This window comes from Arachis hypogaea, chromosome 15, assembly GCF_003086295.3.
Source record: "Arachis hypogaea cultivar Tifrunner chromosome 15, arahy.Tifrunner.gnm2.J5K5, whole genome shotgun sequence".
Classification (NCBI taxonomy): Eukaryota; Viridiplantae; Streptophyta; class Magnoliopsida; order Fabales; family Fabaceae; genus Arachis; species Arachis hypogaea.
Window position 1 is genome coordinate 28,955,795 of NC_092050.1, and position 13,835 is coordinate 28,969,629.

Consider the following 13,835-nt stretch of genomic DNA (forward strand, 5'->3'; position numbering starts at 1 on the left):
GCTCAAGTCTGGCACGATAAACTTGCTCGCAAATACAATGGACTACCTGGGGAAGATCCTCTGAAGCATCTAAAGGACTTCCAAGTTGCATGTGCAACGGCTAGAAGACATGGGGCGGATGAAGCCGCAGTGTTGGTCTTCGCTTTCCCTTTCTCTTTGGAGGAAAAAGCAAAGGACTGGTTTTATACTTTACCAGTTGAAGTTAGATCCAATTGGGACTTGTTGCGTAAAGAGCTTTTAGAAAAGTTCTACCCTCCTCAGAAAACTGACAAGTTAAGAAGAGAGATCTCATGCATTGTGCAATGAGATGGAAAGATTTTGTATGAATACTGGGAGAGATTCAAGAAGTTGCTGGAGGCTTGCCCTCATCACTGGATTGATGAGTTGGTTCTTATCAGTTATTTCTGTCAACGAATGCACCACCAAGACAAGCTTCTCCTTGATGCCGCGAGTGGAGGATCATTGACCAAAAACAAGACCACTGCGAAAGCGTGGGAAGTTATATCTGATTTAGCGGATTCTACTCAACACTCAAGGGCAAGGAGTCCACAACCGAAAGCTTTGAGTGAAGTTTCTCCCTCTGAAGATGCTATTTTGACCAAGACCCTCGGTGAGATGACAATCTTGTTGCGATAAATCACCCAAGGGAAAAAAATTCCTCAAGCTTTGATAAATGCTCTACCTCAACCTCCAAGGATCGAAGGACCATCAAGGATATGTGGTGTTTGTGCTTGTAACACTCATTACACCGATGAGTGCCCTCAGCTCCAAGAGGACACTACATTGGCGGTAGCCAACTCTTATCCACAAAGACCAAATTACAACCAAGGATCCTACCAACATAGAGGCAATCAAAACCAAGGGTGGAGAGATAATTCAAACTAAAGGTGGAACCAAGCTCCCCAAGCTCAACCCAACCAAAATGCTCAAGTCTACTACCATCAACAACCCCAAGGTCAACCACAATACCAACAACCCTACCAACAACCCCCACAATCTCAACCTCAAGGGAAGTACCTACACCCATATAGTAGGTCTAGCCCTCTGATAAACCACTATTTTATGGTTTATCTTATGCTCAATTGAGTGGTTTTTATCAATCTTTCATACACTTATCCATACAAAATGCATGGTTTTACAATTTCCTTCTTGATTTTGTGCTATGATTGAAAACATGCTTCGTGCTCTTAAATTTCCTATGTTTAATCCTCTCTTATTACCATTCGATGCCATGATATGTGTGTTAAGTGTTTTCAAGGTTTATAGGGCAGGAATGGCTTGGAGGATGGAAAGGAAGCATGCAAAACTGGAAGGAATACAAGAAGCTGAAGGAACTGCTAAAGCTATCCAGCCTGACCTCTTCGCACTAAAATGGTCATAACTTGAGCTACAAAGGTCCAAATGACGCGGTTTCAGTTGTGTTGGAAAGCTAACATCCGGGGCTTCGCAACGATATATAATTTGCTATAGCTTCTCTAAATCCAGGTGACGCGCACGCGTAGACCACGCGGACGCGTGACCTCGCAAAAACCCAATCCACGCTAACGCGTGGACGACGCTTTCGCGTAACTTTGCAGCGACCTGTACGTACCAGAAATTGCTGGGGGCGATTTCTAAGCTGTTTTTGACCCAGTTTTTGGCCTATAAAACACATATTAGAGGCTATAAAGTGGGAGAATCAATCCACTCATTAACACAACAAAATACAACATTCGTATTCAAAATTTTATGTTTTAGATGTAGCTTTTAGAGAGAGAGGCTCTCTCCTCTCTCTTAGGTTTAGGATTTAGGATTTCTATTATGATTACGCTACTTCTCTTTAATCACAGGTTCAATATTCTTTTAATTTATTTTCTACTTTTATTTATTCTATTACTTTAATTGTTATTTATCTTTTCAATTTGACTTATGAATCTTTCCATGTTAGATTTGAATATTCTATTTAATATAATTTGAGGTATTTCAGATTTAAGATTTCCTTCTTTTATTTATGTTACTGCTGCTTCCAATCTGAAGGCATTTTTATCCTAGTAGATCTTCTCCCTTTTTGCTTTGGTTAAGTAATTGGTAACACTTGAGTTGTCAGACTCAACAGTTGATTGAAAATTGAGAACCGCTGATTGATTTGGATCGCTCTAAAGCTAGTCTTTCTACAGGAGTTGACTAGGACTTGAGGATCAAATTAATTAGTCCACTTGACTTTTCTTTATTTAGTAAGGGTTAACTAAGTGGGAGCAATAACAATTCTCATCACACCTGATAAGGATAACTAGGATGGGATTTCCAGTTCTTATACCTTGCCAGAGATTTTTATAATTATTGATTTATCTTTCTTGTCATTTAAGTTACTTGTTCCCTATTTTAGAAAAACCCAAAAATACACCTTTTTCCATAACCAATAATAAATTATACTTCCCTGCAATTTCTTGAGAAGACAACCCGAGGTTTGAATACTTCGGTTATAAATTTTATTGGGTTTGCTTAAGTGGCAAACAAGTTTGTGTATGAAAGGATTATTGCTTGGTTTAGAAACTATACTAGAAATGAGAATTTATTGTGAATTCTAAACCATCAATCTTCAGTTCATCACCCTCCTCAAGTTAACCAAGCCCTTCCCTCCAATCAACCTTACATGAATGACACAATTCACACCTTCATGCAAGAACAACGAGAGTTCCACAAGAAACAAGAGGCGTATATGGCTATGATAGCCGAAGCCCTTTCCCGTTTAACTCTCTCTCCTCAACCCGCACAAAACACCCAACAAGCTTCAACCTCGAGTAGTTTACTGATGAGCGGATAATTTATACGCTTTTTGGCATTGTTTTTACATAGTTTTTAGTATGATTTAGTTAGTTTTTAGTATATTTTTATTAGTTTTTAAATAAAAATCACATTTATGGACTTTACTATGAGTTTGTGAGTTTTTCTATGATTTTAGGTAATTTCTAGTTGAAATTAAGGGACTTGAGCAAAAATCTAATTCAGAGGCTGAAGAAGGACTCTAGATGCTGTTGGAATTTGACCTCCCTGCACTCAAAATGGATTTTCTGGAGCTACAGAAACCCAATTGGTGCGATCTCAATTGTGTTGGAAAGTAGACATCCAGGGCTTTCCCACAATATATAATAGTCCATACTTTGCCCAATTTTTGACGACACAAACTGGCGTTCAAACGCCAACTTCCTGCCCTATTCTGGAGTTAAACGCCAGAAACAGATTGCAAATCAGAGTTAAACGCCAGAAATAGGCTACAACCTGGTGTTTAACTCTAAAAAGAGTCTCTATACATGAAAGCTCAATGCTCAGCCCAAGCACACACCAAGTGGGCCCGGAAGTAGATTTCTGCATCATTTACTCATCTTTGTAAGCCCTAGTAACTAGTTTAGTATAAATAGGACTTTTTAATATTGTATTAAAAATCTTTTGGATAATTTTATGTTCAGAGATCACGTTTAGGGGGCTGGCCATTCGGCCATGCCTTGACCACTTTCACTTATGTATTTTTCAATGGTGGAGTTTCTACACCCCATAGATTAAGGTGTGGAGCTCTGCTATTCCTCATGAATTAATGCAAAGTACTATTGTTTTTCTATTCAATTCAAGCTTATTCTTATTCCAAGATATTCACTCGTACTTCAACCTGATGAATGTGATGATCCGTAACACTCATCATCATTCTCGCCTATGAACGCGTGCCTGACAACCACTTTCGTTCTATCTGCAATAGCTTAAGCGTTTATCTCTGGGGCTCCTGGTTCAGATCAGAGTCTTCGTGGTATAAGCTAGAATTATTGGCGGCCATTTTTGAGATCCAGAAAGTCTAAACCTTGTCTGTGGTATTCCGAGTAGGATCCGGGATGGGATGACTGTGACGAGCTTCAAACTCACGAGTGCTGGGCGTAGTGACAGACGCAAAAGGATCAACAGATCCTATTCCAACATGAGTGAGAACCGACAGATGATTAGCCGTGCAGTGATAGCGCATTTGGACCATTTTCACTGAGAGGACGGGAGGTAGCCATTGACGATGGTGATGCCCAACATACAGCTTGCCATGGAAAGGAGTATGAATGATGGATGAAGGCAGTAGGAAAGTAGAGATTCAGAAGAAACAAAGCATCTCTATACGCTTATCTAAAATTCCTACCAATGAATTGCATAAGTATCTCTATCTTATTTTATATTTTATTTATATTTTAATTATCAAAATCCCATAACCATTTGAATCCGCCTGACTGAGATTTACAAGGATGACCATAGCTTGCTTCAAGCCGACAATCTCCGTGGGATCGACCCTTACTCACGTAAGGTTTATTACTTGGACGACCCAGTGCACTTGCTGGTTAGTTGTGCGGAGTTGTGAAAATAGTTGAGATTAAGATCGTGCGTACCAAGTTTTTGGCGCCGTTTCAGAGATCACAATTTCGTGCACCAAGTTTTTGGCGCCGTTGCCGGGGATTGTTCGAGTTTGGACAACTGACAGTTCATATTGTTGCTCAGATTAGGTAATTTTATTTTATTTTATTTTTAAGATTTTTATTTTTGAAAAATACAAAAAAAAATTTATTCTATGGCTTCAGAATTTTTAAGAATGAATTCTAGAGTTTCATGATGATCTGTTGAAGTCTGGCTGGCTGTGAAGCCATGTCTAATCTTTTGGACCGAGGTTTCAACTCATCATCATAAGAGCTTTTTAATTCTCATCAATTCAGCTGTTGTATGCCTGATTTGTATGCTAAAGCTTGGCTGGCCATTGGCCATGTCTAGTGTTTTGGACCGAAGCTTTCACTGAAAGCTTGGCTGGCTAGTAAGCCATGTCTAATTCCTGGACCGGAGTTTTAGACTAACATTGCATGATTCCTGGAATTCTCATTAAAAATTTTTGAATTCCTTATTTTCTCTTTTTCCAATTAATTTTCGAAAAAAATACAAATTTTTTTTATAAAATCATAAAAACCAAAACTTTGATGTTTCTTGTTTGAGTCCAGTGTCAATTTTTAAGTTTTGTGTCAATTGCATCTTTTTAATTTTTCTTAAAATTTTTGAAGAACACCTACATGAAACTGTTCTTCATGATCTTCAAGTCGTTCTTGATGATCTTCTTTGTTTGATCTTTGCAATTTTATGTTTTGTGTCTTTCCTTGTTTTTCATATGCATTTTCAATTTATTAGTGTCTCAACATTAAAAATTTCTAAGTTTGGTGTCTTGTATGTCTTTCTTTTCTTAAAATTTTTTTAAAAATAAGTTCTTGGTGTTCATCTTGACATTCAAAGTGTTCTTGCATGCATATTTTTTTATTTTTATCTTAAATTTTCATGTTTTGAGTCATTTTGATGTTTTTCTCTCTTCTCATTAAAAATTCAAAAATCAAAAAAATATCTTTCCCTTATTTACAAATAAATTTCGAAAATTTAGTTTGACTTAGTCAAAAAATTTTAAAATTTAGTTGTTTCTTATGAGTCAAGTCAAATTTTCAATTTAAAAATCTTATCTTTTCAAAACCTTTTCAAAAATCAAATCTTTCTCATCTTTTTTTATATTTTCGAAAACTTAAAAAAAATGATTTTCAAAATCTTTTTCTTAATTTCATTTCATAATTTCAAATTCTTTACTAACAATTAATGTGATTGATTCAAAAATTTTAAAGTTTGTTACTTGCCTATTAAGAAAGGTTCAATCTTTAAATTTTAGAATCATATCTTTTAGTTTCTTGTTAGTCAAGTAATCAACTTTAATTTTTCAAAAATCAAATCTTTTTAATTTCCTTTTCAAATATTTTTTTTCAAAATAAATTTCAAATCACATCTTTTTCAAAATCAACTTCAAAATCTTTTCTAACTTCTTATCTTTTCAAAATTGATTTTCAAATCTTTTTCAATTAATCTCATCTTTTTGTTTGATTCTTATCTTTTTCAAAACTACCTAACTAATCTCTCTCTAATTTTCGAAAACTCCTCACCATTTTTTTTTAAAATTCTTTTTAATTAACTAATTGTTTCAAATTTTAATTTTAATTTTATTTCTCTTTTTAATTTTCGAATTGTAACTAATATTTGAAATAAAAACAAAATTATTTTCCTTTTATTTTAAATTAAATTCGAATTCTCTCCCCCTCTCACATCTCCTTCTATTTATTTATCTACTAACACTTCTCTCCTACCCAAAATTCGAACCCCATCTTCTTTTCTGTGTTCGAATTTTTCTCTTCTCCTTCTTCTATTCTCCTTTTCTTATACTCACATAAAGGAATCTCTATACTGTGACATAGAGGATTCCTCTTCTTTTCTGTTCTCTTCTTTTTCATATGAGCAGGAACAGGGATAAAGATATTCTTATTGAAGCTGATCCTGAACCTGAAAGGACTCTGAAGAGGAAGCTAAGGGAAGCTAGAGCACAACTCTCTGGAGAGAATCTGACAGAAATTTTTGAAAAAGAGGGAGACATGGCCGAACCTAATAACAATGGTGGAGATGCAAGGAAGATGCTTGGTGACTTTATTTCACCCTCTTCTAACTTCTATGCTAGAAGCATCTCACTTCCTGCAATTGGAGCAAATAATTTTGAGCTTAAGCCTCAATTGGTTTCTCTAATGCAGCAGAATTGCAAGTTTCATGGACTTTCAATGGAAGATCCTCATCAGTTTTTAGCTAAATTCTTGCAAATCTGTGACACTGTCAAGACCAATGGAGTTGATCCCGAGGTCTATAGGCTTATACTTTTCCCTTTTGCTGTAAGAGACAGAGCTAGAACATGGTTAGATTCACAACCTAAGGATAGCCTAAACTCTTGGGATAAGCTGGTCAGTGCTTTTCTGGCCAAATTCTTTCCACCTCAAAAGATGAGCAAGCTTAGAGTGGAAATCCAAACCTTCAGAAAGAAGGAAGGAGAATCCCTCTATGAAGCTTGGGAAAGATATAAGCAACTGATCAAAAGGTGTCCTACTGACATGCTTCCAGAATGGAGCATCATAAGTATATTTTATGATGGTCTGTCTGAGTTGTCAAAAATGTCATTGGACCATTCTGCAGGAGGATCTCTTCATCTGAAAACCCCTGCAGAAGCTCAGAAACTCATTGAAATGGTTGCAAATAACTAGTTCATGTACACCTCTGAGAGGAATCCTGTGAACAATGGGACGCCTCTAAAGAAAGGAGTTCTTAAAATTGATACTCTGAATGCCATATTGGCTCGGAACAAAATATTGACTCAGCAAGTCAATATGATTTCTCAAAGTCTGAATGGATTGCAAGCTGCATCCAACAGTACTAAAGAAGCATCTTCTGAAGAAGAAGCTTATGATCCTGAGAACCCTGCAATGGCAGAGGTGAATTACATGGGAGAACCCTATAAAAACACCTATAATCCTTCATGGAGAAATCATCCAAATTTCTCATGGAAGGACCAACAGAAGCCTCAACAAGGCTTCAACAATAATGGTGGAAGAAATAGGTTTAGCAATAGCAAGCTTTTTCCATCATCTTCTCAGCAACAGACAGAGAACTCTGAATAGAGCCATTCTGGCCTGGCAACCATAGTCTCTGATCTATCCAAGACCACACTAAGTTTCATGAATGAAACAAGATCCTCCATTAGAAATTTGGAGGCACAGGTGGGTCAGCTGAGTAAAAAGATTACTGAAACTCCTCCCAATACTCTCCCAAGCAATACAGAAGAAAACCCCAACAGAGAGTGCAAGGCCATAACCATGACCAATATGGCTGAACCTAGAGAGAGTGAGGAGGACGTAAGTCCCAGTGAGAAAAGCCTCATGGGACGTCCTATGGACAGAAAGGAGTTCCCCTTTGAGGAACCAAAGGAATCTAAAACTCATACAGAGACCATAGGGATTCCATTGAACTTTCTTCTGCCATTCATGAGCTCTGATGAATATTCTTCCTTTGAAGAGGATGAAGACATCACTGAAGAGCAAGTTGCTAAGTATCTAGGAGCAATCATGAAACTGAATGCCAAGTTATTTGGTAATGAGACTTGGGAGGATGAACCCCCCTTGTTCACCAATAAACTGAATGCATTAATGAGGCAGACATTACCTCAGAAGAAACCGGCTCCCAGAAAATTCTTCATACCTTGTACCATAGGCACCATGACCTTTGAGAAGGCTCTGTGTGACCTGGGGTCAGGGATAAATCTCATGCCCCTCTCTGTAATGGAGAAACTGGGAATCTTTGAGGTACAAGTTGCAAGAATCTCACTAGAGATGACAGACAAATCAATGAAACAGGCTTATGAACTAGTAGAGGACGTGCTAGTAAAGGTTGAAGGCCTTTACATCCCTACTAATTTCATAATCCTAGACACTGGGAAGGATGAGGATGAATCCATCATCCTTGGCAGACCCTTCCTAGCCACAGCAAAAGCTGTGATTGATGTTGACAGAGGAGAGTTGGTCCTTCAGTTAAATGAGGACTACCTTGTATTTAAGACTCAAGGTTCTCCTTCTGTAACCATGAAGAGGAAGCATGAAAAGCTTCTCTCAATACAGAGTCAAACAAAATCCCCCACATTCAAACTCTAAGTTTGGTGTTGAGAGGCCCCAACCCTGCTCTGATTATCTGTGAGGCTCCATGAGAGCTCACTGTTAAGCTATTAACATTAAAGAAGCGCTTGTTGAGAGGCAACCCAATGTTATTTAATTATATCTATTTATTTTCTATTGCTATTTTATGTTTTCTTTAGGTTGATGATCATGTGAAGTCACAAAAACAACTGAAAAATCAAAAACAGAATGAAAAATAGCTCACCTTGGAGGAAGAGCTTACTGGTGTTTAAACGCCAGTAAGAGTAGCAGAATGGGCGTTAAACGCGCAGTCTGGCACCATTCTGGGCGTTTAACGCCAGAAACAGGCACCAGACTGGTGTTTAACGCCAGAACAGAGCATCTAATTGGCGTTTAACGCCTAGAATGGGAGAAAATCTGGCGTTAAATGCCAGAAACAAGCAGCAACCTGGCATTTAACGCTAGAAGTGCACTCTAAGGGTGTTTTTGCACGCCTAAATAGAACATGGATGTTAAGTCCTTGACCCCTCAGGATCTGAGGACCCCACAGGATCCCCACCTATCCCACCTCTTCTTCTCTCCTCTTCACACCCTTTCATAACACTCTTCCCCAAATACCCTTCACCAATCACCTCCATTCCTCTTCCCCAAATACTCTTCACCACTCACATCCATCCACTCTTCCCCAAAAATCCCACCTACCTCCAAATTCAAAAATCATTTCCCTCCCAAATCCAACCCTGATACACGAAACCTAACCCTTCCCTCACCCCTATATAAACCCCTCAACACTACCTCATTTTCACACATTACAAACACTTCTTCCCCCTTGGCCGAATACACTCTTCCCCTCCATCTCCTCCATTTTCTTCTTCTTCTACTATTTTCCTTCTTCTTTTGCTCAAGGACGAGCAAACATTTTAAGTTTGGTGTGGTAAAAGCGTTACATTTTATTTTTCCATAACCATTAATGGCACCTAAGGCCAGAGAAACCTCAAGAAAGAGGAAATGGAATGCAATTGCTTCCACCTCCGAGTCATGGAAGATGGAGAGATTCATCTCAAAGGTCCATCAAGACCACTTCTATGAAGTTGTGGCCAAGAAAAAGGTGATCCCTGAGGTCCCTTTTAAGCTCAAAAAGGGCGAATATCCGGAGATCCGACAAGAGATTAGAAGAAGAGGATGGGAAGTACTCTCTAATCCTATTCAACAAGTCGGAATCCTAATGGTTCAAGAGTTCTATGCAAACGCATGGATCACTAGGAACCATGATCAAAGTATGAACCCAAATCCAAAGAATTGGCTTACAATGGTTCAGGAGAAATACTTAGATTTCAGTATGGAAAATGTAAGGTTGGCGTTCAACTTGCCAATGATGCAAGAAAACGCATGCCCCTACACTAGAAGGGTCAACTTTGATCAAAGGTTGGACCAAGTCCTCATGGACATATGTGTGGAAGGAGCTCAATGGAAAGTTGACTCAAGAGGCAAGCCGGTTCAATTGAGAAGACCAGACCTTAAGCCTGTAGCTAGAGGATTGTTAGAGTTCATCCAACGCTCTATCATTCCTACTAGCAACTGATCTGAAGTAACTGTGGATCGGACCATCATGATCCATAGTATCATGATTGGGGAGGAAGTGGAAGTTCATGACCTCTGTAATTCAGCTGGAATTGACATAGAGGGAGACATCCTCATTGATGAGGACAATCCCATCACTAAGAAAAGGATGGAGCAAACAAGAGAGCCCACTCATGGACCTCAACAAGAGCATGAGGAAATTCCTCATCATGAAATCCCTGAGATGCCTCAAGGGATGCACTTTCCTCCACAAAACTATTGGGAGCAAATCAACACCTCCTTAGGAGAATTAAGTTCCAACATGGGACAACTAAGGATGGAGCACCAAGAGTACTCCATCATTCTCCATGAGATTAGAGAAGATCAAAGAGCTATGAGGGAGGAGCAACAAAGGCAAGGAAGAGACATAGAGGAGCTCAAGAACACCATTGGTTCTTCAAGAGGAAGAAGACGCCACCCTCACTAAGGTGGACCCGTTCCTTAATATCCTTGTCTAGTTAATTTTTTTCTGTTTTTGTTCTCTATGCTTTATTTTTATTTATGTTTGTGTCTTATTACACGATCATTAGTGTCTAGTGTCTATGCCTTAAAGCTATGAATGTCCTATGAATCCATCACCTTTCTTAAATGAAAAATGTTCTAAAAACAAAAGAACAAGAAGTACATGATTTCAAATTCATCCTTGAGCTTAGTTTAATTATTTTAATGTGGTGGCAACACTTTTTGTTTTCTGAATGAATGCTTGAACAGTGCATATTTTTTGAATTTGTTATTTATGAATGTTAAATTTGTTGGCTCTTGAAAGAATGATGAAAAGGAGAAATGTTATTGATAATCTGAATCATAAAATTAATTCTTGAAGAAAGAAAAAGCAGTGAATACAAAAGCTTGCAGAAAAAAAAAGGGCGAAAAAAAAAAGAGAGAAAGAAAAAGAAAAAGCAAGCAGAAAAAGCCAATAACTCTTTAAACCAAAAGTCAAGAGCAAAAAGCCAATAACCCTTTAAACCAAAAGGCAAGGGTAAAAAGGATCCAAGGCTTTGAGCATCAGTGGATAGGAGGGCCCAAAGGAATAAAATCCTGGCCTAAGCGGCTAAACCAAGCTGTCCCTAACCATGTGCTTGTGGCGTGAAGGTGTCAAGTGAAAAGCTTGAGACTGAGCGGTTAAAGTGGAGGTCCAAAGCAAAAAAAGAGTGTGCTTAAGAACCCTGGATACCTCTAATTGGGGACTTTAGCAAAGCTGAGTCACAATCTGAAAAGGTTCACCCAGTTATGTGTCTGTGGCATTTATGTATCCGGTGGTAATACTGGAAAACAAAGTGCTTAGGGCCACGGCCAAGACTCATAAAGTAGCTGTGTTCAAGAATCAACATACTGAACTAGGAGAATTAATAACACTATCTGAATTATGAGTTCTTATAGATGCCAATCATTATGAACTTCAAAGGATAAAGTGGGATGCCAAAACTGTTCAGAGGCAAAAAGCTACTAGCCCCGCTCATCTAAATTGGAGCTAAGTTTCATTGATATTTTGGAATTTATAGTATATTCTCTTCTTTTTATCCTATTTGATTTTCAGTTGCTTGGGGACAAGCAACAATTTAAGTTTGGTGTTGTGATGAGCGGATAATTTATACGCTTTTTGGCATTGTTTTTACATAATTTTTAGTATGATTTAGTTATTTTTAGTATATTTTTATTAGTTTTTAAATAAAAATCACATTTCTGGACTTTACTATGAGTTTATGTATTTTTCTATGATTTTAGGTAATTTTTGGCTGAAATTGAGGGACTTGAGCAAAAATCTGATTCAGAGGCTGAAGAAGGACTGCAGATGCTGTTGGATTCTGACTTCCCTGCACTCGAAATAGATTTTATGGAGCTACAGAAATTCAATTGGTGCGCTCTCAATTGCGTTGAAAAGTAGACATCCAGGGCTTTCCAGCAATATATAATAGTCCATACTTTGCTCAAGTTTTGACGATGCAAACTGGCGTTCAAACGCCAACTTCCTGCCCTATTTTGGAGTTAAACGCCAGAAACAGGTTGCAAATCAGAGTTAAACGTCAGAAATAGGCTACAACCTGGCGTTTAACTCCAAAAAGAGTCTCTACACATGAATGCTCAATGCTCAGCCCAAGCACATACCAAGTGGGCCCGGAAGTGGATTTCTGCATCATTTACTCATCTCTGTAAACCCTAGTAACTAGTTTAATATAAATAGGAATTTTTACTATTGTATTAAAAATCTTTTGGATAATTTTATGTTCAGAGATCACTTTAGGGGGCTGGCCATTCGGCCATGCCTTGACCACTTTCACTTATGTATTTTTCAACGGTGCAGTTTCTACACCCCATAGATTAAGGTGTGGAGCTCTGCTGTTCCTCATGAATTCATGCAAAGTACTATTGTTTTTCTATTCAATTCAAGCTTATTCTTATTCCAAGATATTCACTCGTACTTTAACCTGATGAATGTGATGATCCGTGACACTCATCATCATTCTTGCCTATGAACGTGTGCCTGACAACCACTTCCGTTCTATCTGCAATAGCTTGAGCGTTTATCTCTGGGGCTCCTGGTTCAGATCAGAGTCTTCGTGGTATAAGCTAGAATTATTGGCGGCCATTCTTGAGATCTGGAAAGTCTAAACCTTGTCTATGGTATTCCGAGTAAGATCCGGGATGGGATGACTGTGACGAGCTTCAAACTCACGAGTGCTGGGCGTAGTGACAGACGCAAAACAATCAACGGATCCTATTCCAATATGAGTGAGAACCGACAGATGATTAGCTGTGCGGTGACAGCGCATTTGGACCATTTTCACTGAGAGGACGGGAGGTAGCCATTGACGACAGTGATGCCCAACATACAGCTTGCCATGGAAAGGAGTATGAATGATTGGATGAAGGCAGTAGGAAAGCAGAGATTTAGAAGGAACAAAGCATCTTTATACGCTTATCTGAAATTCCTACCAATGAATGGCATAAGTATCTCTATCCTATTTTATATTTTATTTATATTTTAATTATCAAAATCCCATAACCATTTGAATCCGCCTGACTGAGATTTACAAGGATGACCATAGCTTGCTTCAAGCCGACAATCTCCGTGGGATCGACCCTTACTCACGTAAGGTTTATTACTTGGACGACCCAGTGCACTTGCTGGTTAGTTGTGCGGAGTTGTGAAAAGAGTTGAGATTAAGATCGTGCGTACCAAGTTTTTGGCGCCGTTTCAGAGATCACAATTTCGTGCACCATTTACCCTCCCAACCTCAACCCAACCCTAAGGGTAGCATTAATGCCATTACCCTTAGGAGCGGCACTACATTGGATAAGAATGTTGCTATACCCACAAAGTTGAGTGCGGAGACAAACAATGAAGAGGTAGGAGATCAAGTGGAGGTGATGGGGGGTGAGGATGAAGGTGTTGACAAAAGTGAGGAAGAACCACCCAAAGTCAAGGAGTCAAAGAGAAAGACTTTTCTTGAAGAGCCTTTGCCCATTCCATTTCCAACTTTGGCCAAGAACGCCAAGAAACAAGAAGAGCTTGACCCCAATATGGTGGAAGTTTTTAAGAAGGTTGAAGTCACCGTCCCCCTCTTTCAAGCCATTCAACAAGTGCTAAGATATGCCAAGTTCCTTAAAGATGTTTGCACTCACAAAGACAAGCTTGGCAACCTCAACAAAAAGCCGGTAGATGATTCTATTTCCTCTTTACTTCCTGAAAAA

The 13,835-nt window shown here is 38.6% G+C and overlaps 1 non-coding gene across 1 annotated transcript; it reads right to left on the bottom strand.

Moving 5' to 3' along the window:
- Positions 1–270: 270 nt before the first annotated feature.
- On the bottom strand, positions 271–377 carry LOC112752421 (small nucleolar RNA R71). Its single transcript, XR_003176859.1, has one exon. It is a non-coding gene; the product is annotated as a small nucleolar RNA R71 (small nucleolar RNA).
- Between the last annotated feature and the right edge of the window lie 13,458 nt (positions 378–13,835).